Source organism: Ambystoma mexicanum, chromosome 5q, assembly GCF_040938575.1.
Source record: "Ambystoma mexicanum isolate Mex_15411 chromosome 5q, UKY_AmexF1_1, whole genome shotgun sequence".
Taxonomy (NCBI): domain Eukaryota; kingdom Metazoa; phylum Chordata; class Amphibia; order Caudata; family Ambystomatidae; genus Ambystoma; species Ambystoma mexicanum.
Window position 1 is genome coordinate 226,615,312 of NC_090933.1, and position 18,569 is coordinate 226,633,880.

Consider the following 18,569-nt stretch of genomic DNA (forward strand, 5'->3'; position numbering starts at 1 on the left):
CTTGGTTAAACTGATTGTGTTGCCACGGATCGTCCTCTGAGGAATCAGAGCTAGATGAACCTGAAAATGTCACCCACTGTCTGTTTGATCTCGGTGGAAAATATTCCTGCTGTGTTCCTGTTGTATTTCTATTGTCCAGCCAGTTGTCAGCCAAATATCAAACTACTTTCTCCAAGTTAAATTCATTTACATTTTGTGTTAGTTTTGGGGGATTTTGTATTCAGTGTGGTCTTTTTTAATTGATCTATCTTAATGTTTATTTCTCTAAATTTTTCTCTTGCATTATCCAATACTGTATTTTCACAAAATTGCCGCTCCTCAATGTCAAGTTCCCTGTGTATGTTTTCCTTCATTTTTAATGCTGTCCTTATTGTCAGAACCATCAGATCTCAACTACATTTTATTACTATCTGGCTAAAACAGGTTCAGTATTCAAGGTCGTCCAGGAATAGGCTAGTTTGTTCCTGACTACTAAACCTTCCAGTATTATGTTTGCCTTGAGGTATTCCTTAAGGAAATGTGCATGAACCTCAGTTTTAAAACATTTATTTTTTGTATTCAACAGACCCTCTTTCAGTATACCTTCTCCAAATATTATATGAGACCCTGTGGGATCAAACAAAGAGGGCCTCTTTGAGTTTCCAATATTGTCTCCTCCATGTCTGACAGTGTAGTTTTCAGCCATTAATACTCCATAGTGTATACATCTCTTCAATTTTCTATTTCTATTTCTATGTGTTTGTAACGCGCCGACAGCCCACAGGCATCAGGGCGCAGAGAGATCCTGAGGACGATTTGCATGGAAAATGGAAAAACCGAGTAGAGATAAGGGAGGTCAAGGATAACCGTGATTGTACCTAGAGAAATGCCCTGGATTATCAGGGGGTTACTGGAAAAGATGGGTTTTCAGTAATTTCCTGAAATTGCTGTAGTTTCCTTCCAGTCTTAGGTTCCCTGGGAGGCAATTCCAAAACTTGGCTGCTCTGACCGGGAAAGCTCTGCCTCTACCTGCTGCCGTCTAACCATTGGGATTGCCAAGAGGCCTATGTCGGCTGACCTAAGGTTTCTCCTAGGTGTGTAGAGTGAGAATTTCTCTTTAAAGTATCTTGGCGCTTTGCCATATAGACATCTATGAACAATCGTCATGGCCTTGAAATTGACTCTCTCTTCAATTCTGAGCCAATGAAGATCTTTCCTTGCGGCCGATATGTGTTCGCCATATTTGGCTTTCTTGACGATACGAACAACATAATTTTGCATGACCTGACACCATTGCAACTCCCTCTTGGTCGTGCCCACTAGTAACGAATTGCCGTAGTCCAGGCGGGACAAAATTATCGCTCTTGCAATGTTTGCAGCGTTTGCTTTGCTAATGTATGGTCTGATGGCTCTCAACAGGCGCAAGTAGTATGCATTATTTTTAGATAAATAATTTACCTGGGCTTCAGCCCCCACTGATGCTTCTACCATCATCCCTAATGTTTTGACTTGAGGTAGAAATGGAATATTGGCTTCTTTTATCATGAATTCCCTGTATTGGTCTCCTAACTTGGATCCTATGTACCTAGGTCCAAAGATCATGAGTTCTGTCTTGCTATTGTTGAGACACCACCAGTGCTTCTGCATCCAGATGTCAATGATCTTTTAAACCTCCTCTATTTTAGGTCTATTTGTAGCATAATCTCCCGTCATTTCGAAAACCAGCTGTGTATCATCGGCGTAGTTTGGGAAAAACACGCCAATGCTTTCCAATAGGTCACAGAGGCTACGTGTGTAAAGGTTAGAAAGCAGAGGAGACAGACTGGCTCCCTGCGGTACTCCAAATAGGATGAGTGCTGCTTCTAAAAAGTATCTCCCCAATGAATATGTGCCTTCCTGTCACTTAGAAAGGATGCTATCCAAACCAGTGCTGGTGGGGAGCAGCCTACGATTTTATCTAGTGCGGCTTGTAGCAGTTGATGATCCACTAGATCGAACGCCATGCTGAGGTCCAGCAGCATGAGCATCCTTGATTTGCCCTGGTCAATCAGTTCTAGCATGTGAGATGGTAGGTCAAGCATGGCTGACTCCATACTATGGGCTGTTCTAAAACCCGATTGCTGGGTGTGTAACATCTCCAGCGATTCCACGTGTCTTTGTAACTGATTTGTGGCAATTTTGTCCAGAATCTTCAGTACAAAATTGGAGTTAGTTATCGGGCGTAAGTTGCTAGGGTCTTTCGCATCCAGACCCGCCTTTTTGACCAGAGAAGTTATCATTACTCCTTTAATGATGTTAGGTATTTTCCCTTCGGAAAACGAAGCGTTGATTATTTTGGTAAGGGTGAGTGCAAAAAGCTCTTTATTATCCAGAATGATCTTTGTGGGCAGGATGTTCTCTGCACAGGACGTTGGTTTCATTTTGGATAATACCTGACAAAAAACCTCCTCTGTTATGGCTTCGAACTGAAAACTTTCTCTATTTCCTGATCGGGGCACTTCAGTGGTGCAGGTTTCTGGAGTGGTGGACTCCCTTGCCTGTATTATGTTGGTTCTGGCTTTTAGAATTTTTGCAGCAAAGGCTTCTTGTACTCTCTCACAGTCTTCTTTGGATGGATTGTGCGGTGGTGAAAGTGCCTTAGGTTTTTTTAATTGACTTGAGAATTTCAAAGAGTTTGCTTGTTGAGTTTGCAGCTGACTCTATTTCTCTATTGTAGTAGTTTAATTTGGCTTCTTTGACTGCCTTTCTGTACTCATTGTCTTTATGTTTCCAGTCATTTCTGTTCTCTTGAGATTGGTTCCGTAGCCATGCTCTTTCTTTGGAACGTTTTGTTTGTTTAAGTATATTCATTTCATCGTTGTACCATTTGCGCTGGTTGTTATTTTTTCTAACTGACTTGTTTTTTAATGGGGCATGCTTATCAACTAATTTTTGCAGATATGAGGTGTATTTAGCTAGCATGATCTCGCAGCAATCATTTTCTGCAAATTACTCTAAGGCTTGCTGTAAGCAGGGTTTAAGAAGTTCTGGTCCTAGATTCTTAAAATTTCTACTCCGGATTTCTATGTGTGGATTTTCCTGTCTTTTGGGAGGGGGTTCTAGTGTTATTTCAAAAGTGGTCAATCTATGATCAGACCAAATACACGGCTCAGTGGAAACGTGCGCCGATTGTAGGTTGTTAGTGCAGATCCAATCAAGCTGGTTCCCTTGGGGTGTTGTGGAGTCGTTGTCATAGACAATGGTGTTGTCTATGTTTAATATGTCTCATAAATTGTATCTGAGTACTCTGGAGAATAATGGTACTGTGCAAGGTTGTGTGAGACCCTCCCTAGTGGTGTCAATTCAGTTTATTGCAATTTCCCTACTACAGACAGGTCTGTATTAAAAGCCAAAATACATAAGGGTACCCCTTAATTTGAGTTACTTGGGGTGACACAACACATATTTACCCAATTGTACCTCAATATGTGTTCTTATTTTCATATTTCAAATGATTTCTCTGTTTTGTTGCATTAAATGCCCAACGCTGCTAACTGGTCAGCTGACATTGCAGAATTCATATGAATTTGATTGCAGATTTATATTTGATGTTGGGGCTAGTCGTCCAAAAAGGATAATTTGTGGTCTTTGTTTAGCTTGACATTGCTTTTTTGATAGTGTTTTCATTGTAACCCCTATCATACAATCTTTGTTGAATATTTGTTTATAACTTTAGTAGATCTTCTTCATCTAAACAGTTACATTTGTCTCACAGACATTTCCCAAGTGGAACATTGCTGATAGGAATTTGTCTGTGTTCACTTTCATTGGTTTATGAGCAATTCTACTGTGTAGGTCATTTTGATGAACATAGAATTCAATGCCTAAAAATGCTATTTCTGGGTCCTGAAAGTTAGTTTCAACTTAATCGTAAAGTTATTCTTAGTGATTTTGTCATAATTGTTAAACTGGTAATTCACAGTACCTTTCCAAGTAAGCAAAATTACTTTGATACATCCGACTGACTTCCTTCTATCCACTAGAATGACTGCCTGGGTCAAGCTATCTCCCAATGGACCACACGGCCGTGTCTCCTTTTATCCATTCCTGAAATTCGTTTTCCACTACACTGAAACGCTGCCTCCCATATGTGTTTCCTCTGAAATCTAGATGCTCCTAACCACGCACCACCTTGATAATCTAATGTCTGCTCTGCCTTGAAATCAAACATTTTTAGTGCCTGCTTGAATCTCGATTTTGGCGGTGCTTTTAAATCTTTGCATCCACCATTTCTGCTGCATTTTAGTGCCTGCCTCAATCTCGAATTTGGGTGTGCTTTGTTAAATCTTTGAGTGACTTGCACAAATGTTGCATTGAGCTGTGTTTTTTGAGGGATGGTCTACCACCAGATTAAGACCTTGCTGATCCTGCATCTGCCTCCCTTGGCTGCTAACCCACCTGGTGAGTTTTGTGCAGTGTGCAGCCTCTCCATCTGTCCCCCTTTCTTCCACCTCTATGGCGCTCTCCATCTCCCCCATGTATTCTAACTGTTACTCTATCACCTATCCTTCTTCTCTCATGAAGTGTGGACGAAAAAAGTTTTAAAAGATCTCTTGGCCTCTAATCCTGACCTACCTATTGCTGACACCTACATCAGTGCTACTTCCAGACACACTACTACTGATATCCTCTTCTCTATCCTCTCTCCAGATCTATGGACCTCCCATCTGATCTCTACCTTCTCCCCCTTTCCCTCTTCACTCATTAATGGCGGCACTAGATTGGAAGCACTTCTCATCCTCTAGTTGTATCATTAATGTCTATCGCAATGGCACTGTCATGGCCCATTGTCCTGAACCCAATCTTTTTCTCTTTGACCAGTGCCTGCCAGCCCTAATCTACTTCCTATCCTTTCTGGCTACTCCTCTTTCCTCTCTCTCTGCACCTCTTTTACCACCTCCGACTGGTGTACCATTATACCCCTTCATGGAAAACCTTCAAAGGTGGTGAACGACTACACTTTGCCACTCTGAATGCTCGTTATGCTGTCAAATATTCTTCTGAAATCTGCTTCCTTCTTAAAGACTTTGACCTCAAAGTCCTTGCTCCCACCATAACGTGGTTCATTGCCAGCTCAGTCATTGCTTTTGACTCCCTTCTCCCTGACGGCTACAAGATCCTCTCCAAGCCTCGCCCAACTGACCTGCTGGTGGATTGGCCCTGATATTCCCTGAATGGGTCCCTACATCTCTCATACCCACCCAGCCCTATCCTTTGAAAGCCTTTTCCGCAAGCTTGGCATCTCCCCAACTCTCTCTCTCACCCTTTAAATTATCTACAGGCCCCCTGGTCCTCTGTCGGTATTCCTCTTGAAATGGGTGACTTCACCTCCTTTCTTCTGACCTCTCCCTCTAAACGTTTCCTCCTTGGAGACATCAACATCCATCTTGACTCCACTGTTCCTGCCTCTTCACTCTTTCATGATCTCTGCACCTCTCTCTCCCTCACTATTCTTCGCTCTGGCCCTACCCACTCTGCCAGACACACTCTTGATGCTGTCAACCCATCTGATCTCCCGCTCTCCAACCCTCTCACTACCACTCTCTCCTGGTCTGAACGGAAGTGGCAGACATCGGGGCTCATCCTCTGACAAACTGGACTGTCACCTACTCCAAAGGCAATACTGTCTTTCTATCCACTCCAAGAGCCTCTAACAACACAGCTGAACTCTTCTAAATCTACAAGGAACTAGCCAATCCATCTGCAGTCTCCACCTAGCCACTTCCTTCTCAGGCACTCTGTTCTGCACTGGCCACCCATTTCACCTATAAAACTCAGGGCATTCTGACCTCTCTCTCTTCCTACCCCTCCTCTTTTCTTCCACCTGCCTCCCTCCACCCCACACACTCTCGCCTCCCACTTACCTATCACAACAGATGCAATCTCTAGAGTAGTCCGCTCTATGAAGGTATCATCCAAACATCTGTCTCCCTGTTCTTACAGATCCATTACGTCAACATCTCGTCCCTCGGTCTGGCACTTGCTGGCTTCGGCAACCACTCCTTAGCAGCTTGCTCATTCCCTTTCTCTCTCAAGCACTCCCTTGTGCACCCACTCCTAAAAAATCCTTCTGCCAACCGCTTTGGCCGTCCAACTACCGCCCTATCTCTACTACACCCTTCCTTGATAAACACCTGGAGAATTTGTTCTTCCCCCAACTGACCCAATTCACTGAGCTTGCTGATTGTTTACCTGACCATCAATCTGGATTCCCAAGCATCCAGAGGTATGGAAACTGCTCCCCTGAACACCTGTGAAGAACTGCTTGAAAATCTTGACTCTAATTCTCTTGCTATTCTCATTCTCCTTGACCTCTGTTCCGCCTTTGATACGGTCAACCATTCTATAAAGCAACTCCGAGATACTCTTGGTATCTCAAAGCGGGCACTGGATTGGTTGACCTCCTTCCACGCTGACTACCTTTCCCAGGTGCTCCTGGGCTCCTTCTCCTCCACCGCCACTCTCTCTACATGTAGTGTCCCTCAGGGCTCTATCCTCTCGCATTGGCTTTTCAACATCTATCTTGCACCTCTTGCTCACCTGATGTCTGCCTTCTCGCCTCATCTCCAGTGTAACGCAGATGACACACAACTCTTCTTCAAGAACCCTTCTTCCTCCTCCTCTTCCTCCTCTATCATCCCTAGCTGCCTGTCGGCTATTCATTCTTGGTGACCCTCCAATTATATGTGTCTTAATGCCAGTAAGACTGAGATCCTTCCTATCGGGACACCTGCTCCCCGTCCCCTCCCCCCCTGTCAGTCTGCCCATCCTCTATGGGCTCACCTCCTTCACCTTCTACTGAGGCCAGAAAAATTGGGGTTACCTTTGAAGTGGGCAAAGAAGGCCCAGTTTCAACTTCACCTCCTTAGAGGCATTCTCCCTTTCCTCACCTTCCCCCAGAAGCTCAATGGGTCGCATCACAAGGTTGGCAGTATTCCAGCGCTAATTGCGCCGGGATACCGCCAGAGCAAATAGCATTACAGCTACTCGGTCCAGCGCTATTAGCGCCAAATCAAGAGTAGTGGTAAGTTGGTAAATCCCCATTTTCATTGGGTCAGTTGGACCAATGGGGTTGGTGTGGCGCTATTAGCGCTGGCGCAAATAGCCCTGCGCTAATAGCACCGAAAACAGTCCGAAAATTGAGATTTATACCTCTAACAAAAAGCTGGAGGTATAACTCCCATTTTCAGCCAGACTCATGATAGGCCCGGCCCTTAAATGCAGCAGTGATAGCATTACCGCAGCATTTAAGGGCTACTGCCCAACTCATGATGAGACCCAATGTCTCTATAGCTCTGGTCCTCTACAGGCTAGGTTTTTGTAACAGCCTCTTACTGAACCTGCATCTTTCTTCACTCGTCCTCTTCAACTAATCCAGAATAGGGCTACAAGACTTATCCTTGGCCTAAAGCCCTGAGACTATATCTCTCCAGCTCTAAAATCTCTCCACTGGCTCCCGGTTGATGCAAGGATCAAATTCAAGACCCTTTGCATCATCCACAAGACTGTGTGGGGCTTTGGACCACGCTACCTACAGCTCTCTCTTGCTAAATACTCTCCTGACAGATCTCTTCGAGCTTCTGGCTCCAACTTTCTCCTGATCAAAGGCTTTTCCAAGCAAAGAGCTGAGGTGAGGTCTCTCTCCTCTGCAGGCTCCCTCCTTTGGACAAGTCTACATCTTTCTCTCTGTCTTGAACCGGACCTCCTCAAGTTCTGCAAACAACTCATCACCTTTCTCCTCTCCTTTTCCTTCCCTCTCCCGCTCCTGTGCTAACCATCCCCTCTATCACTGAGACTGGCGGCCTGGTCCCTCAAGTGTCTGATTGGGCCCTGGCCTTCTGCACAATCACCACCAGCAATCCCCCCTGCATTGCCCTCTGGGCTCACACCCGCCTGTCAGGTGTTTTTGCCTCCGCCCGCAGTAACCTGTTGGGCGGTAGACCTCCCACTTTGCTGGGATGTCTCTGCCCATGCACTTTCCTGTGACTCCCGAATGGGCACCTCTGGCACTTCCACCCCTAGGGGACCCTAATTGCACTTTCCCCCACCCACCCTTTTCTTTTCACTGCACTTGCACGCTCCGAATGTCACAAGGCATAGTAGGACTGCTGTTCATTTCTGTTTATTCATTGTCACTTTCATTGTTTATCCACTCCCTTGTTCCCTTCCCTTGTGCTGTGTGGCGCTTTGAAACACTGTCTTGTCATATAAGCTCCTTTTAAATATCCAATAAATAAATGAACAACCTAGTGAAACCTGCACATTATCTTTGGTCCTGCTAACTTCTCTTCTATATTTTTGTAGCAGAGGGTGCATCATTCCTACACACTGAAGCCCGTTCATGGGACCATTCTACAGCCCGCCATAGCCAATTTATCAAATTACAAAGACTGTGAGAAATTTCTATAAGTGGCCAGAAACAAGGACCAATTACAATATAAAGGCAATGCGATTCATATTGCCCTTCAGAATATAGGTCTAGAAAATTCTGACAGCTAACAACATTACATACCCCATGATTGTTCAAGCCAAGCTGCATGTAGTCTACAGAAGGAAAACTCATTTCTTTATGACAGAGGTGGCTCAATACTTTAAAACGATTCATCCCAGAACCTGCAATTACATCATCAAAAATGCACATGAGATGGAGGATGAAGCCTCTTAAAAAATCCTCTGAGTTTTTAAATGTACAGCCACATCATAACTGCACAGTAATCAGCGGGGTGAACTAATCAGAAGTGCACTGCAGTGGTCACAATTTTACAGATATCATTACCTTGGTTTGGTGGGTCACATGCTGTAACAGAATACATCTTAGCTTTAATTGGAATACTGGTGAACATACTAGGTCCAATTGTAATGTTTAATTTAACAGTGGGCAAGGTCACACATTCATAGTTTTTTGGACAAATACTATAAACTTCATTTAATATACTGACTCATGTAAATGAGAGCTGCATGGTGTGTGTGTGTGTGCTCTTTCAATATATCAGTCTGTACAGTGAGCAGGGCTGAAGTAAAGAGGGGGGTATCATTTGCTTACCTTGTGTTTTGTAGCTTTGGGAAGATTCAGTTTTCCAGGGTGGGAAATACACTCAAGATGGATGTTTGTTGGAATGTGGGGTTATGTTCAATACCTTTAGGTTAATGATTATGGTTAGGTTACATTGAAGAAAGGAGCCTAAACAAGATAAGATCATGATAGTTATTAAAGGACAATACTGTACACTGTCCCTTGCAACATAGGAAAGTACAGTTATCTGAGTGTGTCGGCTTTCTTGCTGAACTCTCCAATACTGGGAATGGGATTATTTCCCCAATACAGCTGACAAATTCAATAGAGATGAACTCTGGAGTGATTTCTCCTTAGGCTTCATGTCGTGGAATGTTCATGGAGTTAATCATCACAAAATTCTCAACTACATGGAATGCTCCAGAGTTAAGATGGCGATTATACAGGAAACACACTTTGCCAAATTAGGGGATTCAAATTGTGCAGAGAAATGTGGATGTCACAGATACATTTCTTCTTCCTCCACATCCATGTAGTGGTGGATGCCTCCAAATTTACTAACAAATCCAAACAATTTCTGATTGTGCTACTATAGTTGTCCGATTGCAAATGTGGCGGTGTTGATGTTGGTGGTCTGACATCAACACACTGATGGTTTGTAATTTTTTGATTTTACTTGTAGCTTTTCAAGGTCACTGTTCACCGATTTAGGAGTACATCTGTCTCTCCCATCTCTTTAATTGTGGAATTGTCTTCTTCCTTGGCATCATCGATTTTAAGATGGGTCAGGATCTTTATCTAGCTCAGTATCATTATTCTTAAAACCACATGATTTAGGTGGTGGTGGAGATGAGGAACTTCCCATACCCTGCTCCCTTACTCGGTATGTATTTTCTCCAGGCTAATCTGCTCCTCTACACTGTGCGTTGTTTCTCCGGATACATCTGTTGATACTATCTTCACCTCTGCTCATTCTTCCATAGAGACAGTGGACTGAGTCCACCTCACCTCCTGTGACTGGAATGGCAGACCATGTGCTACTATATCTTATGCATTAGGTGCTTCTGAACGTGACACTGATCCCTTCAATTTACCACACACAATTATTGCGTCCCAGGTGCATGCAGCAGTAACTAAGGCTGATGTAAAAGGCCCTCTCACCACATTTATCTCCGTATTTCCGGCATGCTTAGGCTTTCCACACACGTTGGATATCAAGGTAGTCTTTTCTCCCACAAATGACATGCATGCATTTCTACCAGGTTGGACTCATGTTTTGTCTCTGCCCTTTTACTGGGAGTCCATAGAGGAGAACACATGTGTTGCACACTCACTCACAGGCACTGGATGCAATTTCCTGTGGTCAAACAATTCTGTGATGTTCTCTCTGCATCTAATATATTTACTTATCCATCGCAAAAAGATGGCACACTCAAAGGTAAGCGTTCTAATTGCCTGCCTTCAAACAATTCTACGAATCGTTCATTACAAAATGTGGGCACAATCATTTACGGCCACTGAATGGAACTCCTGCCTCCATGTTCTTTTGCGACTAGTATTTTATCTCTTACTTTACGGTATCTTTGCAGTGAAACACAGCAGAGTAACTATTCTGTTTGATCAAAATCCGTGTTCTTTTCGTTGTGGAAACACTCTCAAGTCACAATTATTTCATTGCACAATGCTGTCTTACGTGATGCAAGCTTGATCACTTTAAAGAATATCAACGTGCAATCCTCTATCAGGCCAGTGATTCGCACAACTCTGGCACATAAGCCCCCAAGCAATCCAGCTATCATGCATCTGCAAAGTTTGTTAAATATTTTATTGTACAGGTGGTATTGTTTAAGGCTAAATTCTGTGCTAAGCTTTGGTTATAGTGTGCTAATTTATGTCTATAAACGTTAGTGTGTGTAAAATAGCTCAAACATCTGAAAGTCATTTTCAGCAAAATAATGATGTGTACTCACAGCAATGAGTCATGAACTCACAATGAGGACTTTCTTTATTTTTCTCCTTGTTATTAAAGTGTAAATGATTGTGAACATGTGGGAATGTTTGCCATACCATTTAGCTGCAGGCCATGTTTTTATGGTGCTGGAAAGACCTAACAACCACGTCTGTGATGTTGCAGCCTGATTATTTTCCCCCCGAGCCATGCGTTTCTTGTTAATGCTGAAAGCAAAGTTACAACAGGCCCTGAATTGAGGGGTTTTATTGCAGACATATTCAATATTGCCTATTATAGCATAGCTGTTGCAAACACTGATTAGCACCAAACTTAATGTTCGGTGTTAATGGCTGATTTCAATTAAAAAAAAAAAACTTCTGTAGTTTCACAAAAACATCCTTAACTAAATAATAAGAATGTTAATAATAATAATAATAATAATAATAATAATAATAATACCACTTTTTAGATAGTGTTTTTTTTTAAGTCTGATTCCTCCAGCACCTAGGTGCTGCAAAATTGAGGCTATTTTTAACCATTTAATGGTACACAACAAAAACGCAATTTCACTGAAAAGAGTCTTAGTAAAGAAGACATGTTTTAAGTTCTCTGAGGGCCCTATTATCATCCAGGTGTTAAGTACCGAAAAGGACGTTAAAAGGCCTAACAACCTTTTCGGTACTTCAGATCTGTTCTGAAGGTGGTGCATTCCTCCGAAGTCGGAAGGAATGCACCACTTTCGGAATACATGTGGTGGTTGCTGGGATGGATTGGAAACCAACCTAGCAACCACCACATCCGTAAACTGGCCTTTTGGAAGGCTATTCTTGTGGCACTCCTCTAGTTTAATATGTGCGCTAAACTAGCTCACACATACGGTACCCTTTTGGTGCCGTTAAACTGGAGGAGTGCCACAAAAGCCTTGTTTGGTGTAAATAAAAGTGTTCATATACACACCTGCGTTGTATATGGACACTTTGGTGTACATGAAAGTGTTCATATACAACACACATTTACACCAAACCTAGCAGCACAGCTTCAACGTTGCATACTGCAACGTTGAAGCTGCTTGCTTTGGTGGATAGGAAAGTGCTCATATACACCGCATGGGTGTATATTAACACTTTCATGTACACCAAAGCAAGCAGCTTCAACGTTGCATGCTGCAACTTTGAAGCTGCTTGCTTTAAATGAAAGTGTTCATATACACCATACAGATGTATATGAACACTTTCCTATACACAAAAGTAAGCATCTTCAACATCCTGCAATGTTAAAGCTGCTCACTTTGGTTATAGGAACGTGTTCATCTGCGTTATCGGCAGCATTTTTGTAAAATAACAAATATGTCGTTATTTTACAAAAATGCTGCTGAGATTGGATTGCGCCCGTTAGAACTAAAAACAGGCCCAATCCACACAGAACACTGTTGTGCTCTACGAGGATGCCCAGGCCCACTTGAGAATACTAGTGGAGCCTGGGCGTCCTCTTTTGACGTAGTGAATCGTGCTGTTTAGCACCTTCACTGCGCCAAGTTGAGAATAGGGCCCTGAGTCTTTTCAGACCAACAACAATTGAACAACAATTGGAATACCTTCAGAATGATCAAACAATATGGACATTATTTTGCCTTAAATTCATTCTATGCAATTTTTCCTTGCACGTTTTTTTAGGGTTTTGAAAACCTGGCTGAATTTTTTGTGTTTGATGTGTCGAAAAGCTCAGCGCTACCAAAAATGTAAGGAAATGATTCACCACATATGCCATTACCTATGTTACATCTTTACTGAAGTCACCCCAAACTCTAGATTCACTTCGAAAGTGACATAATCAGTAGCTGTCTAGAAAGGATGGGCCACAAAACGGAAAAATATTATGTTATGTTATGTTATGTTATAACATTTATATAGCGCCAAAGCCCTAGGGGCAGAGTACAGTGGAAGGGAGGGAACTAAAAAGCAAACTGTTTCTTTCTCCAAGCCATGAAGTACATTTATAGTTCCTCAAACCCTGCTTACTTTCACAATATTGGCATCATAGAATAAGAGATGTAGAAGGGTAGCGACAGCGACTAAACCGCAAGTGTTTCAACGGACATTCTGTTATTCTTAAAGAGGCTTTATTATATGCAGATCGCTTTTTAGTAGTTAACACACTGTGGTTTTGCTTTTTCCTATTTTTGTTGCTATATTGCCTATGGTTAATTTATTGTGACAGAATGCCATCTGGCGAGGGCCTGAAGGCCCTAGATGTTTTTATGTTTTATCATTTATGTAACATGATGCCTGTAACTCTGTTTCTCAAAGGGAAAGCTGAGGATCAGACTCCATATCATAAAGCTCCATGGCAAAAACATAGTTCATTGATGTACCGTTGTTACACCAGTCGCCTGACATCTGCAGCACCTGCTCTTCAGAGGCAAAGGGCAGGTAGACAGGTCTCATGTGCACCCCTGACAGCCGCTTTGACTCTCTTCCTGTTCCCTCCATTACCTGCAGGTCAAGGCACTCTGACTATGATGCAAGAAGACAAGTGTCACTTGTTACAGCAACAGGAATTGGACCCCTTTCAGCAGGCTCGCTTCTGTCCAATCCCCAGTGATGATTTTTCTTTGTAAGCAAGGGGTCCCACACTCGTTCTATTCATTTTGGACATTCAGGGAGGCAAGAAGAATTCATTGGACCTCTATTCTGAGTGCAGTCCATTTCTTAGTCTTCCAACAATTAAGTGAAAATAGGCATCCAACACAGGGGAGGCCTCTGTCTCCTACCCATCCTGAGAGAACACTGAGGGTGACTGATGTTTGGACCAAGGTCTGCGACTGTGCCAGCTGCACTGGAACCAAGCTTGTTACTGGAGGCTAAGGAATTTCTGAAACGCCAATGTAACTCCCTGGACTGGGAAAGCAGAGCAAGAAGGACTCTCCTTGTTCTGGAGCACCTGGAATGAGATTCCTAGGAGTCAGAAGTCTAAGAGCAGTGGGAATTCTGTTTGCACACTTTAGAACTGCCTTCAAAAACCACATTCTATGCAAAACAAAGTATTCTACTAACTACATCTTTTGAAGCTCTAATATGACTTGTGAGTTGTTTGACGTGGCTTAAGAACTCTAAAATCCTACTCCTCTCTCATGCCCCACAATACTTCACATTCTCTTTGTGATTGTCTTACTTTGTCCTTTCTGAAAATATGTATATGCTTCTATCAGATATGGTACAAGCAGCGCCAGTCAGTGACCCTGGTGCAACTTTGCCACTTCTCTATGCTGTTACAGGGCTGAACATCGGTCCTGTTTATGGAGTTTCCAGCTGATCTCTGAGTCTCGCCTTTTAAAAATGATGTATCTGCCCCACATTACCGGCTCTCCTCATGATCCGTGCCTCCCAGCTGGTTTGAAGGAAGTGCATGGTTGCATGCAGATCTGTGTGATCCCAGTAACATCTCCTTTGTGTCTGGGAAAGTACCCAACCTTCTTAGGCCAGCTGTGGGAACCCCTCTGCTGAAGATGTCTTTCTAGGATCCTGATGATCCCTCCAGTTTTTGACCCATCTCCAGCTTCCACTTCCAGGAAAAGTAAAGGAGACTGTTGTCATGGTACATAGAGGATGCTTATGTTTTAGACAATGCTTTCGTGGGGTTAAGTCCTGGATGCAGTATGGAATCAGTTTTTGTTGTATCTTTAGACAACCTCTAAGGATGACTTCCTTTTGGAGCCTTGATTCTCCTGTATATTTCAGCAGCCTTCAACACTGTCGACCTCCCACCCTCCTGAGCTTGCTTTCCTTATGGCATCAGAATCAAAGGGATGTTTTTTCTTGGCTTGAGTCCTTTCTAGGATGGGTAGTATAATCAAGACCTGTCCCCCATTTTCAGTCAGCCGCCATGCCTGTTGCTTGAAGTGTGCCCCAGGGCTGTTTGTTGAGCACTCTTTCGTTCAACATTTGCTTGAGACAACTTATATGGGATGTACTTCTGCAGAAATGCTGAGGCCACTCAGACTGTCCTCTATCTGAAGGATGTCCTCTGGGTCACTGAAGATTATTTCTAAAACTACATGGAAGAGATTAGCATGTGGATGTAAATCAATAGTTTAACATTCAACCTGCGTAAAACGAAGAAAGTCCTACTACAGATGGAGATGGTGGCAGTTCAGGGTGCCCCAATTACTGTTGCTTTCCCAAGTGCATGTATTTCCATGTGCAGTACCAACTTACATCACTCCATACGTTCTGGAGAAAGTGTTGACTAAGTTTTCTCTCTCTCCTTCATAGCCGCTAGAAAATGAGCAGAAATGCAGGGAGACCACCGGCAGGATGGCAACCATTCAGTGACCCTCACACACGGGGTGGACTGGCCTATAGGGTACTCTGGAGATTTCCCAGTTGGCTTCTGCCTGATAGGCCTTTTTTCTGTGGTTTCCTATTATATTTTCAATCTTTCTTATAGGAAAGGGGTTGGTCCTGCTCAGAATGTATAATATGGGGCCAATTTAAACACTATTTCCAGGGCCTCTTTTATTTGCCATGGGTACCCACATATCCCTTTGGCAGTGGCAGAGTCAACCATGATAGATAGCACCAGAAAAGGAAGAATCAGAGATCCTACACAGTTTATCCAGGCACTGTGCACTGCTCCCCAACCTTGGCACACAGAACGAACACTGAGAGGGAACACCAGCAAAGGAGGAACAGGAGAGCCTGTGCCACTCCAGCAGATTCTGTTCAGCACTCACCAGCCTCGTCAAGCAGAGCCACTGCGCATATATAACCAAACTGGACCAACAAGGACTAATAATTGAGCAGGAAGTAATCCACAGGACTACAATTACCTTGAGGTGACTGCACCACAGGCCCTAACATGGACTCAGACACTTTGCAGTGCCGGCCGTCATCCTTGCAATGCGGTAGTCGCATGCAGAAAAAAGGGGCAAGGCTTAACCCACTCTTTGTAAATTCATGTGATTGCAGCATCACCCGGGTAGGCAAGACAGTACCAGACTGGCCAAGGTTATCAAACCAATCAAACGAGTAAGAGAATATGAAAGGCAACATGAAGCAAGAGGGTATGGGGATTCTGTTGAGGACAGAAAAGGTGGATATAGCAGACCAGGAGACCAGCAGGAGGAGGGACAACTGATTGGAGTATTGAAGCGATTTATGGAAAAGTTGAGGTTTTGGTGAGTGTGAGTGGTACTGAGTGTTGAGCGTGCATCCAAGGCTAATGAGTAAAATCTTTAAAGGGAGTCTAGAGAGTGAGTGGAAAGTGGTTGTGAGCATGAAAGGAGTTTGACTGGCAAAAAGGTGGGGTGTAGGAGGGAGTAGTAGTGCGCAGGAGAGAGTAGTAGTAGTGTAGAGGAAGGAGCTGTAGTTTGGAGGGGGCTTAGTAGCGTATAGGATGGAGTGTAAACGAAGAAGAGGGAAGACTAATAGAAGGAGTGAGAGTCCTCAGAGGGACAGAGGAGGAAGACACATGGAGTAGAAGGATTGGAGGTGGGTGGAGTTGGGAACAGGAGAGTAGAGAGAGTTGTATTGTACACACAATGTTTATGTTGCTTTAAGAATTGATAAAGATTTTCAGAGAAGATTTATGGAAAGCAGAAACAGATCAGGCACCTTCCCATGGAACAATCTGGTCCTGAAGAAGATGGACATCAGTTCTATTTTAGTTTTATATGTTTGTCTGTCGAAACTAGAATAAGGACATTTCTATGTGCAATATTGAGGAGCTGTATGCACCTCTAAACAACTTTTAGTTGATCACTGTAAAGAATGCTGTTTTGGGAAAAGAGAATTACGTTAACATAGGGTTGTGCGCAATAAGAAAGAATACTGTATCATTCAATCATTTCTAAATAGTGTTTACAGTAGAAATACTAGTTGGTTTGCACTTAATGCACATTTGCTCTTTCTATGTGTGTTTTTGCAAAACATCTGATAGATGTATTGAATATTTGATGTTTATAATTGAATGTTTTTATGGAATGTTTTTGTCCATTGTCTATATGTTGTAGAATTGTATTTTTATACTATAAAGAATGAATAAACTATACATATTTACATTTTTGCCTGTACAGATCCATGATCTTAGTTGAAAACCTAAAATTGAAAAACTGTACTTGTGAGACACCACTGTTGATATAATTAATTGAGGTTCCCTCACCATGTTTTCAAAAACATGAATGATCCCAAACCAAACACATATTTGGCACATAGAAGATACCGATTAATGCACTGTAGTTCAGCCCCCAAATCATCCCTAGAACGAAGTTAGACATCAAAGAGTATATTATGTTTATAAAGCCAATCCATCTTTCTTAAATATAAAATATTTTTTTTAAGTCTGACTTTCTAGTAGGGGTGCACCAAACAGCATGCTTATTATATGGTTGAATACCAAATAGTTTGTCACATATTCGGCTGTAGGCGAATAAGATGCCGAAAAGTTGTTTTATTTATTAAATCCAGCTCCAAACTTGAAAAATTCACATTTTTAAAGAAAAATCAAAGCACCTTTTTAAATGTGTTCTCATGTTTCATGTATTGCTCTTCATTTCAATCAATGCGTCATCTTCACTTAAAGCATAAAAGCAAGAAAAGAATGAACAAAAATTAAGGGATCAAATGTATGGAAATATGTTGTTGCCTGTGCGAAACCCAGCTAATAAATTCTTCATGAATGCAAACATGCTAGGATGCATTGAGCGAAATGGATGCTGCAATTTCTAGTTTTCATCCCGGATCAGACACTCTGCAATCTCATCTGAATTGCGGGACACCTAAAATAAAAGTGCACTTTGAAGCTTCCTTGCAGCTGACATATAGATTGATAAGGTAATCAGATGGAGGAAAGCCTGACACGTGGCTGAGCATGCCCAACCCCTGCAAGCTCTGAGAAGGGACAACTTGCTGGGCAGTCACTCAACTCCACCAAATTCATATTCACTTACTTTCTATCACAATAGAGGATTCAAGCCACAATGGATTTTTCTAGGTCTCTCACACTTCAACTCACCACCCCAAAACACTGGTAAATACCATGCTGTGTCACCCTGTCTACACAGAACATTGCTCTCATTTCTTACACCTTTCTTGTTGGAACAGGCTAAAATGTCATGCTATTCAAGAGGTTTTCCAATAAGCAAGCTTTACCAAGAGGCCCATATGGGGTATAAAATGTTGGCAATATCTTGCACTGCCTGACATGTAACTGATGAATCAGCAGCCATATTGACCTGGAAAAGGAAGGCCACCTGCTGGAAATTCTTCCGATTTCCAAGCCCCCCCTACTAATTTTACCAATTAAGTATTGCTTTCTGACTAGTCCTCATACAGAGTCCTCAAATGTCTCTCTTGACTCCCTGAAAAAGGCTGGACTGCTGTAGATATTTCACAATATTAAATTCCTGTCCTGAGACGCCTGTGAAGTAGCACTTTTTGGGCATGTCTATGCACAGAATGGAATTACCATAGCAAATAATCTTGGACCCAAATAACCTGACAGACTCAAAGAATATTGCAAAGTACTACTTTATTATCAGTTCATTAAAGTAGGGCAATCTGGTGAAAAACGATTTGTAGTCCACACACT